Source organism: Cupressus sempervirens, chromosome 9 (assembly GCF_028749045.1).
Source record: "Cupressus sempervirens isolate cs-2001-9-10 chromosome 9, ASM2874904v1, whole genome shotgun sequence".
In the NCBI taxonomy this organism is placed as follows: domain Eukaryota; kingdom Viridiplantae; phylum Streptophyta; class Pinopsida; order Cupressales; family Cupressaceae; genus Cupressus; species Cupressus sempervirens.
Genome location: NC_143126.1, coordinates 169,454,735 through 169,472,189, shown reverse-complemented (window position 1 = coordinate 169,472,189; position 17,455 = coordinate 169,454,735).

The following is a 17,455-nucleotide window of genomic DNA, read 5'->3' as shown; positions in this document are numbered from 1 at the left end:
ATATCTGGTCAAATGGAAAGGGAGGCCAGTGGAGGATTCATCATGGCTAAAAAGAGAGGAGGCTAACCATCTTGGTTTTCCTCTAAACACCTAAGACATGATGGGGTCACCTCTCAAATTACCTTAGGTGTTTGGTGTAGGAGCAATCTTGCATCACCCAAAAATATTTTCTTTTCAGTCTTTTCTATTTTAATGAGGACTAGTAGATAGGGTGGTTACTATTTATGGAAACATGTTATTTTTAGAAAGTTTCTCATACAAGCTTTGAATGTTCTTATTTTCTACATGAAGGTTCATTTTGGAATTATAAGCCTACTATAAAATCTCATTGCTCCAGCCTAAGTATCAAACAAGTTATTGTCGATTTTCAATGAAAAGATTTGAAGAAAAAACTTCAAGCTCACAATTGGAAGCCTTAGAGTGCCCAGATGATGTCTGAAAACTCAAAGGAAGGGCACTTGCATGGTTTTGAGTCTGTAGATCAAGAGATGGTTTTTTTGAAAAGTGGTTATAATAGCCTATTAGAGCAACAATTTGAGATTTATGGCCTTCAGAATTTGGGCTACAAAAATTTCTAAAATAATTTTTAAAAGATGTATCTAGGTGACTCTATATGTATTGTTAAGATCTGTCAGCCCTAGATATTAAATTTGAGCATCTAGAACCTTCTCAAGTAGCATAAAATTACCTATTTAAGAAAGGCTCGAACATTGTCTAGGATAGCTTTGGTTGGTAGTTCATAGCTTAGTCATGCAAATTATTGTAATGAAGGTTTCCATGTGGGTTAGCATGTTGTACTAGTGAATTCTATAATTCTACATTTGTGGCACAAATAAGAAGTCCCTATTTTGTTCTCACAATTTTTGTTGTTTCTTTATTTTTGTTTTGTTTTATGGTATTAAGGGGAGCACCCTTTATCATAATCCATCTCTCTATCAGGTGTTCCTACTAGTCTCTCTCTCCCCTATGTCCTCTCTTCATCACTTCATCTCTCTCACTCTCTCCATCTCTCTCTTACTCTTTCTTATCCTATCCCCTCTTTGTCTTCCTATCCCCTAATCACTCTCTATCTCTATCTCTCTCTACATGAAGTTCCCATTTCAAGGATCAAAGTTCAAAGATAGAGAGAGGCGGGTTAGGGATTAGGGCTCAGAGAGAGACGGAGAGGGAGAGGGAGAGAGAGAGAGAGAGAATATGAGATAGGGGGAGAGAGGGGATAGGATGTGTGTGTGTGTGTGTGTGTGTGTGTGTGTGTGTGTGTGTGTGTGTGTGTGTGTGAGAGAGAGAGAGAGAGAGAGAGAGAGAGAGAGAGAGATATGGTAGGATGGCAGGATAGGATGGAGATAGGGGAGAATAAGATTGAGAGAGAAAGAGTGGAGGAGGTTAGGGATTAGGGGCCAAAGGGAGATTGGGGGATACAATGGAGAGAGTGAGAAATATGGAGAGAGAAAGAAGGAAATAAGAAGGAGAGAGAAAGAAGGGGGATAAGATAGAGAGTGAGAGAGACAAGGGAATATGTGTTTGTGTGAGAGAGAGAGGGGGGAGAAGGGTATGACAGAGAGAGAGAGAGGGAGGTTAGGAGTTGGTGTGAGAATGAGAGAAGGTGAGTTAGTAAGAGAGATATTAGTAGTTAGTGAGTGAATGAGGGAGTGATTTTTTGTGCAAGAAAGGGATATATGGAGTGAGAGAGATGATATAAAGATAAAAACCATCATAATATTCTTACCTACCTATTCACCCCATGTTTGAAAAATAATGACTACTTATTTTTAGACCATGATTGATTATAATGGGTGGCAAAGAAAATATTTATTTCCTACTATTATTTTAGTTGCATAATATTATAGATCTCTTCAATATCTTTCCAACACATTTTGAATGGAGCCAATCAGAGTTTAGATGTGAAAGTTATGGCTTTCAAAGAGGAACCTATTTTTATTTCTTCAAAACCCTGTCGGGTTTGAATAGATTTTTCATCCTAGAAACCCAATAAGGTTTTGTTTTTTATGTATTTTTTTTAGGCTTGGTAACCAATCCTAGCCACTTTTTGAAGTTTCATATAACCTAATCAAGTCATTGAAAATTTGACCTTATTTTTTGGGGTGTCCACTTTTTTGTACACCATCTTAGTGCATTTACCCCTTGATGATTAGGTTTTATATATTCAGTGGTTAAGTTCACTCTATTGATGATGTCTATAATGTTTAGGTATATGCATGCATTACGATGATTATTTTAGTATTTTGATTCAAACTAATGAAAATTTTATGATGATTCAATTATGAGATTAATGATGTTAACCTATGTGCATAAATGGGAAAAGTTTATTTAAATGAAAATTATAATGTTTTGATCAATTCGATTATGTAAATTTGGCTTATATATATAAATTTGATTTTATTGAAATACTAATATTTGCATTGAGTGTCGAGGAAATTTAACCATGGAATTAATCAGAAAAATAGTAACTAGCCGTAATACCCCAAAATTGACTCATTGCCATGACAACCAATTCTAGTCTATTCTAATCAACCCTAAAGTCCTATTTTAATAGGCAATTCTTATTCTAATTTTTTCTTCTTGAGTTAATTTTCAAATGCTAGAAACCCTAATCTACATTAATCATATTACTTGTTTAATTCATAAAGTATTGACTTGAATTAGTCACATTAAACATATTGATTAAGATTTGATTTAATTTGAAGTGTTTATACTTTAATTATATTAAAATATCTCCTAAGGCTAATGTACTAAGGAATTAAAACTATTTAATTTAGTAATTATGCTCACTTTAATTAATTAGATGAGATTGTACAATTAAATGAAAAGGGTATTTATGAGGTCATATCTCATCTTATTAAATTAAATAATCTTTTTAAAATCTTCTCTTCTGTTCCAAAATGGAAACTTTGAGTGAACTATCTCTTGAATCAGAATTAATTTAGTTAACTTGTTCTCACACTCATGAAAATCTCAATTAACTACTCATCACACTCAAATCTAAAATTGTTAACTTCATCTGCACAAGGAAGTTTCCATTTCACGAATCTTCTCTTTGATCTTAATTGTTCATCCCAATTAATCTTGACCATTGATGGATTTTGAGATTCATATCTTCTAAATCCTCATTACAAAGGTTGGAATTTGAATTATATTGAATTTTTGTCAAAGTGATTACTCAATTATGTCCTAGCTTCTACACTTGGTTTAGCATTTTGATATCATTTTAGAGTAAAAATGCATACATTTCACTTAATATCTTTTATTGCTTAGATTAATGCTTGCACTTCATATAGATAAATTGCATAATCATACTATGCATAAAATCTTTCATTCTAGAAAAGTATGGTTGCCTTCTTCTTGGTATGAGAGCATATAGGCATAAACCTTCTAGTTAGAAGGCAATAGGTCACGTTGTCAAATCTCTTAGATAAATGACTCCATATTTATTCCAAGATGACTCCACATATAATGACCATGTTGAAGTGTGTGCGAGGTTTAGAGGCCCACAATCTACACATACACTAATAATATGATCTAATTGTTGATGCAACTGTATTACTAATTTTAGATCTCAATTCTAGCTCGAATACTTGATCCTTCTTGATGAGATTAATATTTTCCACTCAACAAGGATATTCTTCTTATCCTTCCAATTTTCTTCCTCTAAGAATCTTCTTATTTTCCATATATTAGTTGATCCTTCTTGATCAAATTAATCTTTTCCACCCAACAAGGATATTCTACTTATCCTTCCAATTCTCTTCCTCTAAGAATCTTCTTATTTTCCATGCATTCTCACTCATTCAATCCTCAACTTGACCTTATATTTATACCATATACATTGGGAAGTTAGCTTGAATACAACTTAGAATGATTAATATTCATTTCCTTAGTCAACTATAACCAACAAACAATACTATTAAACTCAATATGTCAAAATAAGAAAATCATTTGTTAGCCGACCCTCCTTGATAGAAACTAACACTAGAATGATTTTCCTTTGTTAACCAAGTAAACTCGGTTAACATTGCATCTTCACAAACTTCCTTTGGTAAATGGGTAAGCTCGGTTAACACTAGTTCTATCCAACTTGCCTTTGTCAATTGAGTGAGCTTGGTTAATACTCAACTTCTATGAACTTCTCTTTGAATCTTGAGTGAACTTGGTAGACACTATATTCTAAACTTGGCAAGCACTAGAATGCTTGGAAGGAACATGAAACTATCTTCATTGCCTGAGTGAGCTTGGCATACATTGACTAGTAAAGATATGAAATTTTTTATAACATCAAAGACAATATACAATTGATTAATGAATTGATGGTTGATCTTCATATCTAAGTAGAGATTCAAGCAAAGGAATTATCTTTGGCATGAAAAATTGATAGTTATTTTCACATGCTTGTAGTTTAAAATGTTGATATAACAATTTTAAAGGCTATCATCTCACCTTAGTTGTTGCCAACCAAATACTAAATTTTCAAGAAGCAAAATTTCCAAGCTTGAGGGTTTTCAAAATTGAAATTGAAGTGTCTTGGAAACTGTGAATTGAACAATTGTTTCATTATCTCCTATGTTCTAAATATTGTAATTAGTTTCCAATGATTTTCTTTTTCTACTAGTACACCCTAGTTTATGTCCTTGAACCTTGGATAAACCCTAGTTGTTTGGATCATCTATTCTAAGAAAAATGCCTTTCAAGAAGTATTCTAGGAAATTTAGTTATGAAAATAGGAGGCTTCAATATGATTTTATTCAATAATTACCTTTGTAAAAAGAGGGTAGAGAAGCCACTAAGGGGTGGAAGGTTTTGAAAAATGAAGTGTGTTTGCGTCAAAAAGAAAAATATGGAAATGTGTATGACAAAAACATGCCCACTAAAAGCTTAGAGATTTTTAGATGGTGGTTAGGCTAGGCCAATGCAGGGAGCCCACTTAGCAACATTTGGCAATATAATCTAGGTAAATTGGTAATGTCCACTATTTTCCTTGATGTTGACCTACTTTTGGAGTTAGTGAAAAAGTATGATCCGATATCACAAGTAGTTATGGATATAAATGGAGATACCATGTTAAGAATAATTTTAGGTGGTACTCATTGCAGATACATATGGCTCCTTTTCATAATAAATATTATTTTTCTAAGGATATGGATTTTGAATTTGAGAGAGGTGGAGAGAAATTAACTATTTATTTGTGATCTACTATTCTATCTATGGATTGGGAAGATTCAAGTTTTATGTTTTTTAAAAACTAATTTGGAATTTTCCCAAGAAGAAGAATTCTACATGTGGTTGATAATTAGCCCCAAATTTAAAAAATCTTCTTGACGCGTATTGACTTTAATTTAGTTCCAAATATTTGTCACCATCATAGGTAAATATATTTTTACCCTTTCACCATAGTCATAAGTATATATGGTCTCCTAGGAAGGCCTTTTGTTGTCCCAAAATGTGTCCCTTTGAGAGTTGGTTTCCTTGAGATTATGAGACAAATTGCTATGTTACAAGACATTGAGTTCCCCCCATAGAAGGCTAACAAGGGAACATTCTTTCTAGACCTATCAATCTTTCATTATTTTGTTATTATTAAGGATGGGAGAAATAATTTTATTCAGTTGCTAAGACCTTATAGCATGAATTTCAAGCCAATGATGCTGAATCAAACACAAATCTTGAGAATCCAGAGTACTTAAGGTCATATCAAAGAAGGAGAATGGGAGAAAATCTCATTGACCCAAGAATAGTTGAAATATCAACTACATAGGCAATAATGCTAGATGATCCAACTAGAAGATCTCCATCTGTTGAATCTCCTAGACCACCTCCTATAGCTTCCCTGCATGAAAGAAATGGTGAAGACATACATGAAGAAAAAGAGGGAGAGACTAATAAAGGAGAGGTTAAAATAGAAGTAGATCATATTTAAAGTTCAAATAGATTTGGGGAATTAAATATTCCCTATGGAGATAATGATGAAGAAGAGGAATATGTTTATGTTCCTAAAGAAGATGTAGCAAGAAGAGATCTTCAAGTCCCTAGAGCATAAGTATCAAATATTACTGCACAAGAGATAAAGGGGCTTTTCCCAAGGGATCTTAGAATAGAGTCTTGTAAGGTGGTTGTATCTAATGATGAATTTGTTAAATTAGTCCCCTTCAAACTATTATTATGGTAGTATTTTAAGGAACATTGTTAGAGGATGGGTGATGAGAAAAGGAAACAAGGACTAGTTGATGATCCTAATGACATTTTTAAAGAATTTGAACATTAAATGACAATAAAAATTGATGTTACCAACCCAAAGGAGGGGAGGAATATTGGTAAACAATTAGGAGTCTAGTTGCTGTCAAATCTAGATATTGTTGATACAATTGCAGTTGACTCTATTATGAAAGATATGAGGTTGAAGAAACCTAGGAGGAAAACATAAATACCTACTTCTAGGATGTATTTTAGTGAAGACCTAACTATCGCAGCTACCTAGTATATTTCTTCGTCTTCTTCAAGTTAAGGCACTAGTGAAGATGATAGAGTCAAAGGAAACGTGGTTTTTCATAGAGTTGAAGATGCCAAACTTCCCAAATCCATGAGGAATTTTTGAGAACATGTGTCCTATGTTCATAATGTGGTATAAGGAACAAAGAAGAAACATGAGTAGTTATAGGAAAAGTATAACCATATGTATGCTGATTATGAATAGAGAACAAAGGAAAATGATAGTTTGAAGAGTAGAGTGAGTTTTCTAGAAAAGAAAACAATAGAGCTTGAAGTAGCAAAAGAATCCAATGTGGATCAACCACCTATTCTAGGGGAAGCCATCACATCAAGGTAACTAAGAATGGTGCCTTTTTCTCCCATAGTTTTGTTATCACCTCCAAGGGAAACTCTTTCAAAGAAGGTTAGGAATGATGATACCCTAATAAAGGAGGTTGTGGATCTATAGATGTAGTTGGAGAGTAAATAGAATAATTTTGACTATAACAAAGAAGTTATACTCTAGATTACATTATTTTTTTTTGAGAGGATGAATTCAAAATGATTTAGAGTTCATGAGGTTCACAAAATTATTTATTTAGAAATTAGTAAAATGGAGGATTATAGAATGATGGTAAAGCCAACATATTAGAAATGGATAAGGAGAATTGAAAAAAAACAAAGACAAATTGAGTGTTGTGTAAGAGTGGACATCAATCCTCCTCCAAATGCCATGACCATAGTAAAGATTGTTAAATCATTAAGGAATTTTTTAGTTTTGATAGATTTCATTGAAAATAAAATGGTGGAATTAAAGGACTAGATAGAAGGTCTCAATTATACCCTAGCGCTACCTATTTTGAATGATGACAAAGTAATTAAGGATTTTTCCATTTGGAGAATAGAAGCTATAAGCATAATAAATGCCTTGGCTAGGAAAATATCTAAAGATGTGGAAATTTCCCTTTTTTAAGAATGTATGTCCAAGTTGATTAATTGAAAAATATTCTATGAAAGTTTTGAGAAATAATTTATCAAAGCCACAATTAAATATATTCCTTATAGGAAGGTGACAAATCAAATCTTGGAGCATACATGACCTTTTAATGATGAATTTGAAGAGTGGGTTAAGAAGTACATTCCATTAGACCCTAAAGGTTCCCCACCATAGAAGAAATAACAAAGGAATATTTGAGATGAAACAAAGTGCAAGAAAAAGGACATCTCGTCGACCAAAAACTTTCACATCAACTTGCTATGGATTAAATTTGCTAATAGTTTGTAAATATGATATGTCACATTAGATGGTGACATGTGTATTAATCTCTATTACTAAAGCTTGTAGAAACTCACCTATACTAGTGGGTTCCCAAGGATAGAGAAGGGTCCAAAAGTTTGGTAATTGAATGTGCTATCTCATTTTTTGGTCAGTCCAGTGCTTTATATTGTTAGCTAGGTTTTCTTTAATGGAAACTAAAACTAGGGAGTGTTGAGTTTGTTTTGAAATTCTCTCATGAAAATTAATACTAAATTGAATATTCTAAAGAACCATAATACAAAGTGCATACATACTGGTAAATTAATCTGGGTTGTGTCTCTTGTTTGTGTTGCTTCTAAAGTTTGATAACCAAGTTTATTGAATTTTGAGTTGTGATTCATTTAGAGTTATATCTTTTTATATCTTGCTAATAATAAAAATTATTATGTAAATGCTTGATGTGAATTAAGAGAATTGAGAATTTCATGGAAAGATTTTGATAAAAATAAGATTTAAGATTGAGTACTAATTTCTTCTTGACAAAGTGTAAAGATAGATCTAGTGCCATGTGTCAATTTTGTGAGTAAATAGCCTAATGGATAAAGATCTAGTTATATAACAAGTTGTGGAATATGGATAAGTTATATGGTGTAAAATCCTTAAATCAAATATTTTCAATCTTTATTTTTTGTAGATCTAAAATGTAAGCATGTACTTGATTCATGGAGTCTAAGGGTTAGAGGAAATAGCTAGTTTCCATCCATTTTTTAGTCCTTGAATTAGGAGTTAAAGGAAAATCCATCTTTTTAATGCTAGGATTTATGCTTGTGTATTTTCGTTGAGGAGAAAAGTAATAAATTCCAAGGTACACTCACTTGAATCTTGTAGAATTCAAAGGGAAGAAGATTGAAAGGTCTTAATAGTTGGTCCTATTGATTAGTCCTATATACCCACTATGGTTTTTAGTTAAATCCTAGGTATTTCTTGCACTTTCATAAGGTATTTGAAATCTTGTCAAACTAGGAGCCAACAAAATGGTGACTCTATAGGGGAAACACAATGAAAGCATTGTAGAAAAATTAGAAATGAATGTGTGTCATATGGTTTCTTATCATTTATAAAGTAGGCTTATAATAGTATACAAGGATTTTATTAGACCTAGATTATGACCATGGCCTTGGAACAAGTGTGATGTTCCCATTTTTCAAAATAAGCTATAAAAAATAAGTCATATTTAGTAGAATATTTAGTTAACCATTGGATATGGTGGTATATTTTCTTTGTATATTCTCAAGGTTTTTCATTGAAAGGTATGTTCCCTTAGTGGTTGGTGACTTAGTCAAGGTTTCAAAAGAAAGTGCTATTTAAATATAAAAAATGGTTGATAAAAAGAAAACTACAAGATCCAATACCAAAGCAAACCCTCACGTTTCATTGTATGTAGAGCTACCACAAGTTAATAGATAAATTATGAAAAGAAAAAGGGGGAGACAATGCATACTTGGAAGCCCAAGGATAACCTTGGAAAAAATCCCCTATATAAACATCTCAAAGAGAAGGAGCTTTCATCTTTAAGTTCTAGTTTTGGAAATACTAGATTTCTTGGTGGTCTTTTTACAACTCATTTTCAAGATGAAGAGGTTTACTAGGAGAAAAAAAAATTATCAGTACGTGATATAATCTTTCAGTTTGGTGGGTTAAAAGAAAGGAACCAATAGGTGGTATCAAATGCTATTTCACTAGTCATATCTAGTTTTGAATAAGCTCCATTCATAGAGAAGTCTCATTGACCATAGTGATCCCACTGAATCTAGACCACAACAACAAATAATGATGATTTATTGGTTGAAGTGAAAACACTTAGGATGAAGGTTGCTAAAGAAGATGCCAAGAACATGTGCATGGAGAAAGAAAGGGAGAAGGTCATTATTAATTCTCTTTTAGAAAGAGATAATCTTCTTAGAAGGATGACCATGCTTAAAGAGCAAAATAAGAGGTTAGAAGAGAAATATACACCCTTAGACTCAGATGTGTTTAGAGATCTTGGAGAAATTAGATCTAAAGTTCAAAAACAAGAATGTTCTCTAAATGAGAAGTAAGGACATTTCATCACACAAGTCCAACCATATAAACCTATTGAAGAAAATAGAGCTAATCCAAGCATAGTTGACCTTACTTCTAAGATTGTTGATAAAGGAAAACAAATAGTTGTGGGAGTTCAAATAAATGAACCCACTGTTATACCCAAGTATACTCATGGTATGTCTCAAATTGATTTGGATTTGGAAAAAGTTAGAAAAGAATGGGAAGATTTTGCCAAAGAGTTGGAGAAAGTTGAGAATGAGGCTTAGGCTATAGAAATAAAGAGGAAGATCTAGGTTTTGAAGTCTACTTCTAGTATAACCATGGGACAAGCTCACCCTTCACAAGGTTTGTCCTATAATCTAGTTTGTGGCCCAAATATTAGCATAGGGATCTTGCAACTAGGACTACTAGATCCAGTTCTACAAATGTTTTAGGATTTAAGAGAAAACCCACATATATGGAAAGATATAAATAAATGTTCTTCATGGGTATTCTTGATTATCCAAATCCCATTCCAAATGAATTCAGAGATACATCCTTTAAGTTTTCTAGAAACAATGTCATTAGTGGTGAGGAACACCTTAGGAAATTCACTGACATGTTGAATGATTATGAGGTGGAACATGAAGATGTTATTATGAAACTGTTGCTACATTCACTCATTGAAGATGTTATGGATTGGTTTAAGAGGCTCCTTGATGTAGTATTAGTTCATGGGATGCTCTTTGAAAAATTATTTAAGGAGCAATATGGAGTTAAAACCAATGCCAATTTTTCTTTAAATGAGTTTAATTATATCAAGAAAAATCATAATTAATCTACATTTCATTTCAATGTTATATTTCAGAAGGTCATGTACAAGTTATTCCAATTCATGAGAATAGATCAGAATATATGCCTGACCACATATTTCAATTATTTTCATAGTAAAATGGCATATGTATTGAGAGATAAAGATCCTAAGACACATAGAGATGCTTTTAGATTTGTTGTGAATATTAAAAAAAAAATAGAAGAAGCTTAGTAAAGTTGGGGAGGAGAGATGATCCAAAAAATTTCAACCCTAGGAGAAATATGAAAGAAGGTAATAAACCTACTATGAAAAAGAAGCTTGAAGAGGAAAAGATGGATCAAATGTTGAATTTGTTAAAAAAATATGATACCTTTAATGGGAAATGTCAACAAGCCTAATATTGGTCATAAACCATAGTTTAAGAATAATTTCAATAGGAAAACTAAATTTCAACATTACCTCTATAACACATAGTAGAAGGATGGTAAACCCATTGGTAACCTTATACAAGATGGAAATGAGAAAAATACACTAAATTCATTGCAGAGGAAATTTTTGAATATGGCTAAAGAAATGCCTTGGTGTATGGTTTGTCAATCCCCTTATTCTCTTGAATATTGTGCAGTGGCTTAGTCCATCTCTACATCTCGACAATCACAATTAGGAGAAGTAGTGGACGAGGAGAGTCATGATGATGTGATCAATAACTTGGTCAATTCCTATTGTGATTATGAAGAATTAGATGTAGAAGAATCAAAATGGGATGTAAAAAATTAATAAAATGTATATGGAATCTATAATCAAAAAGTTTTTTTAGATGACAAGGAATAAATTGATGAAAGAGCATGCAACATGAAATTAGAGGTAGGACACATGAACTTGAGGAATCCATCGAAGGAGGAAATTGAAAAAATAACTACTTGAATAGTCACCCAAGTTTAGGGTGCCTATAATTTGAGAAATTAGACATCGAATGATAGCACTAGTAATCAGTTGGCATATTTATCAAGGATATTTCCCACAAAGAAGTTGATTCTAACAAAGGAAAGTGTTTTTTGGTTGTTAAGGTAAACAGTGTTAAAGATAAGAAATGGGAACCCAAAAAGAGTTTTCTAGTTCAAAATGTTGATAAAAAGAAAGAGACTATTACTAAAAAGGGACCTAAAATAGGATTTCATAGCTATCTTGAAGCCACTATTGAGAGACCACAAGAAGATAGAGGTATGGTTGTTAAATTTTCCCCTTATAATCCCATTGATATGATGACCATGTTGTCACAACTTACTATGAATGTTCCTTTATCTGAAATGTTTAGAATAGAAGAACATAGAAATAAGGCCTTAACATGATTGAGTGTAGTTGGAAAAGGTAATTTCATTGAGATTGAAAATACCCTAGAAAATAAAGCCTCACCTAAAACTAAGAAGGATAAAGGAGTGATATCTCAAATACCTCCAATAGACATTTACAATCCAAGTGCAACTAATATTGAAGACATTGACCCTTTGTTTCTGAGCTTGATAGTAAATGGAAAGGTTGCAAAAAATTGTATGATTGATTCGGGTGCTCCAAACAATGTTATGCCTTTTAAGATCATGGGGTTTGAAGTTAGATACTAAACATGGGAGATGTTGTGCCTTGGACTCAATAGAGGTCCCTATTATAGGTACCATCAATGCATTTCCATATAGGCCAGCTACATACATTGACAACGACCCTATCATGAGTGTCTTAGTAGTGGACATCCCTCCATAGTATGGTATGCTATTTTCAAGAAAGTGGAGTGCTGCTATGGGGGGAAGTCCATAATGTGATTTATCCTTTGCTACTTTTCACATTGGTGATAAAGTTATTAATCTGAGCTCATATGATCGAAGAAAATATAGACAATGATATTACATATTTTTTGGATATTGATATAAATGCCTTCAAGGATAAAGTGACTATTCTACAAAAAGAGAAACCAATCCCATTAATCACATAAGAAGTATATGAGTGCATTGATTTAGAGGGAATGTCAACCATATATTTTGACAGAGCTAACTTAAAGAAAGGGTTAGGGGCTAGAGTGGTTTTTATTTCACCAAATAAGAAGAATTTTAGATATTCTTTCACCCTAAACTTCACATGTACCAACAATATAGGAGAGTATGAATCACTCCTACTAGGGTTGAAAGTAGATGCTAAACATACTATAAGGAAGTTACATGTGATTGGTGATTCTGAACTGGTGGTATCTCAAGTTAGGAAAACATATGCATCCAATAACAAAAGGCTCAAATAGTATAGAAATGTTGTTTGGGATGAGATTGAAGCATTTGGGATAACTTGGATGGACAAGACAAATTAAAAATGGCTAATTTGCTGGCTAATGTGGCTATTAAACTAGATGACATGTTTTTTGCAGAGGTTTCTAAAATTGAAACATTGACAAGGCCTTCGACACTAGATAAAATTGAAAATTAGAAAGTGTTTGAGTATACTGAGACATATTTAAGTTCCTCCTAAATGAGGATAAATATCATGGTTAGGAACTAGATTGTAGTGTATTAGTGGAAATTATGAATGGTAAAGATACAATTTTGGGCCCATAAATCTTGTAACTTAAGATGAATAAAGTACCCAAGGGATTAGTAGTATTAGATAGTGTCTTTGATCATCAGGATAGAGTTCAACTACTAGAAGTAAAAGACAAAGGACTAGAGGAGTTGAAAGAAGTAAATGTTGGTACCACTAAATCTCCTAAGAAAGTCTACATTGGTAAGAAAATCTCTCATTAATTTGTTGAGTAAGGCATATTTTTGCATGGTCATATGATGACCTAAAGGCATATAGGGAAGAGCTTTTGAAACATGTAATTCCCCTAAAGGAAAATGTCAAAACTTGTGGATAGAAACAAAGGCCCATCAACCCCACATTAGCTCCAAAGATGCAAGAGGAGTTGACAAAAATCAAAGATGGAGGTATTATAAAACCAATAAGACATTCCACTTGGGTTTCAAACTTGGTACTAGTCATAAGAAAGAATGGAAACATCAGGCTATGTGTTAGTTTTAGGAATTCAAACATTGTTTCCTTAAAATATAACTTTAGTTTACCAAATATGGAAGCTATGCTACAACAAGTGATAGGGTTAGAGCTGATGTCCATGATGGGTGGTTTCTTAGGGTATAACTAGGTGTTGGTGTATGAATATTAGAAATACAAAAATGATTTTACCACACCCTAGGGCATGTATGTGTATATCAGAATGCCTTCCAATTTGACTAATGTAGGGGTGACATTTTAGAGAGCCATGGATGTAGGTTTTACTAACTTTATAGATAAGTTTATGGCTGTATACCAAGATGACTTGATTGCATGCTCTAAGGAATCAAAATACCATTGTAAAAATTTGGAAAATATCTTTCTGAAGGCCTTGGAATATGGGGTTTCGCTAAATCCAAGGAAATGTGCATTTGGAGTAACTAAGGGTAATCTTTTAGGTCATATAATGTCTAAAGAAGGAGTAAGGATAGACCCTAAGATAGTTTCTTCTATTGACAAGATCCCCAAGCCTAAAAATGTCAAAGGAATCCAATCATTTTTTGGCCAAGTAAGTTTCTATTGTCACAAACATTTGCACCCTTCTCCAATTTTTTTACCTAAGGACAACCTTGTGAAACACGGAAACAACCTCCAAGTCAAGGAACTTGAATTGTGAGGTTGATTCTTTTGAGAAGGTTGGCTTCTTTTACTAGCATGATCCACCTAACTACTATTAGAGAGGAAAAGGGAGAAAGAATGCATGGAAGTAAATCTATGCACTCTAACTTAAGGGGGTGATGCACCAAAATAGAGTGTTCAAACCAATTTGTTCCCATATATGCACTATTGAACCATCATAACACCAAAAGATATACACATCTAGACTTTTTTTAATCTAATAACCACAGGTAAATTAGAAATACCAAATAAATGAAATAGGGAAGAAGGAAATTCACTTATATATCATTCATAGGCCAAAAAGAGATACAGTCATGCAATATTGCAAATATCCATAATACACAAATGAGAGGAAAACATTATTTTTACTACACATCAATGGCTAAAGGAGATAAGGTAGAATGTCATATAGTTCAGAGGCAAAGGGGATTCATAGTAGCAAGGCAAAGCAATGCCAGAGAGATAGAGAGGGTCCACTCTTTACAAAGATTAAGAAATATACCTTTATACCTTAGGTATAACTAAGATATTTTCTAACTAAATTAACTCCACAACCACTACCTTTAATTCTTATGGAGAACAATTAGCAGATCTAGAGAAAAGCTAATCTTTACACAAATTCATATGCAATGAAATCCAACATTTTCCCATAGAGCCCTGATAAAATAGAATGATGCAACTAAATCACTCCAACCAAGTAGATGGATAGAACTAGAGGTGGTGGAGTGTTTCCTTCATTTACCAAACATGGCATTCATTTGAAAGTGCTTGGAATCAGTTATGAACATTGAATCATGCAAGAAACCCATTTCTTCTCCTTATTTCTAGCTCATGAGTCAAGAAGGTTAGTAGGTTAACTAAATCCTGCAACCAAGATGGGCCATGTGGACCAATAATCTTATTTCATTTTGCCACCCCGTAAAGTTTCCACACAGTTATCCATATTATTGAAACTGACCACACCACCCTCAAACTTAACTATGGCCATCAAAAAAAATTACCAACCCATTGCAATTGTTAACTATAGTGTTATCTCCTTAGACCCACAAGGACACATGTCTTTCATGTGCTTCCCCACAATGTCTAAAATCCTCATAGCTTTGAAATGTAGGAAAGCATTGATCATCGATCTACAAAAGATCAACTATTGATGAAAATATTTGTCATTACTACACTTGCCCATTTAATATCTTGAGCCCATGGACTACTCAACATGACCTGACATTTAATTGGCAGTATCATAAACCCTCATGGTTCTATATATCCCTGCATCAAGCAAGTGCATTACTGGATTCCTTAACTTTTAGACACTTCTAGAATGTGGTGAAGCACCATCTATTGATTTATTTGCATCATATGGTGGAAGGTATCAAATGAGAATGTGTGGCCCATGACCTTAACATGTCAGAGGCTCAAGCAATGAAATCCCTACCATATACCAACTCACTCTAATAGCTCATCCACCTTTCCCCTGGCAACCCACTAAAAAAGCTGGACTAATGAAAGAAAATGGACCCCACATGGACATGGAAGCAAGGCACTTACCTACATTATGTAAAGGTTGTTTCTTTTGAAGAAGTGGGAAAGTGCCCAACGTAGATCATGAAAGATCTGACGGTGAGGAAATTGTGGGCCCGTAGAACATTTAAGTGCATATTCACTTAGGAATAAGGAAATACATTAAAGTTTTATTTTGTTTATTTTCATATCTTCATTGGAATTTAAATATTTAAAAGTGGAAGGTGACTATTGGGTGGGTCTAGACATTTGAATTCAAATACTTGGTGGGGAGGCAAATATGATTAACATTTTTGGTGACTTAAAGGGGATGCAAGCCTACTATGCATAAGACTAGTGGCCTAAAGCATCCATCAAGCTATAGAGTCATAAAAAGTTATATCTACACATTAAAAACCCTTACCCTACCCCTATGACAAAAAAATACTAAAAATTCTATCACTGACTACAAAACAAGTACTCTACCACTTCAAAAAATTGGCTACCTCATAGAGACAAAACCTATGCTTGTGCACTTCTTGGAAAGCAGGAACAAATAGAAAGAATACTAAACCACTCTACTATGTAGAAGGAAACTTCAACCTTAATTAGAAGCATGGCTTGAGATAGATCCCATTGACTAAGCTAGGAAAAATTTTACCATTAGGCTTCCTTAATTGGAAAGCATTGGCCTGCTTGCAACTGATAACCACATAGGGACCACTCCATAGTGCAACAAATTTTGAGTGCCTCCCTAGTTTTACCCTATCTACATCCTATTTCAACACAAGATCACCCTCTGTAAAGATTCTAACCCTAGCCTTCCTATCAAAACTCTTTTTTACCTATTGATGATGTGTTTCTAGGGTTTGCATGGCTTGTTTCCTTTTCTCTTCCAATTCCATCAATTTTGCTATTCTTACTATCATGCCATCATTTTCCATTAATTATAGATAATGAGTTAATTCTAGGGATGGAACCTCTAATGAAATTGGGAGCCTTGCTTCCCTACCATATAACAACATAAAGGGTGAATTTCCTATGGCTCTCTTAGGTGTTATTTTATCAGCCCATAGTTTCATCCTCAACTTTTGATGCCAACATCTCTGATTGTCCTCTATAGTCCTTTTCATAATTTAGATTATGTTTTTGTTGGATGACTCAACCAATCCATTGCCTTGAGGGTAGTAGTTTTATGATGTGCTCAAATAGATATTATGATCAACTACCCATGCACAAATCAACGCTCCTACAAAAGATTTTGCATTATCCAAAATAATGGTTGAAGGGGCACCAAACTTGGTCACAATTCCATCAAGGAGTTCAATAACTAAAATTTTGTGGCATCTTTCAATGCAACTACCTCCATCCATCTAGTGAAGTAACTTGTCGTAGCTAGAATCCATTTGTGACCAAAACTAAAAGGTGGATTGATAGGGCCTATGAAATCCAATCCTCATTGAGCAAAAGGCTAGTCTACCTATATGCAATGAAGAGGAAGAGCTACAAGTCTTTTCTTACTAGAGAAGAAAGCACACTTTTCACACTTCCTTACATACTTATGAAAATCATGGAATAAGGATGGCCAATAGTAATTATCCTCCACGATCTTCATTGTAGTTATCCTTATAGAGAAGTGG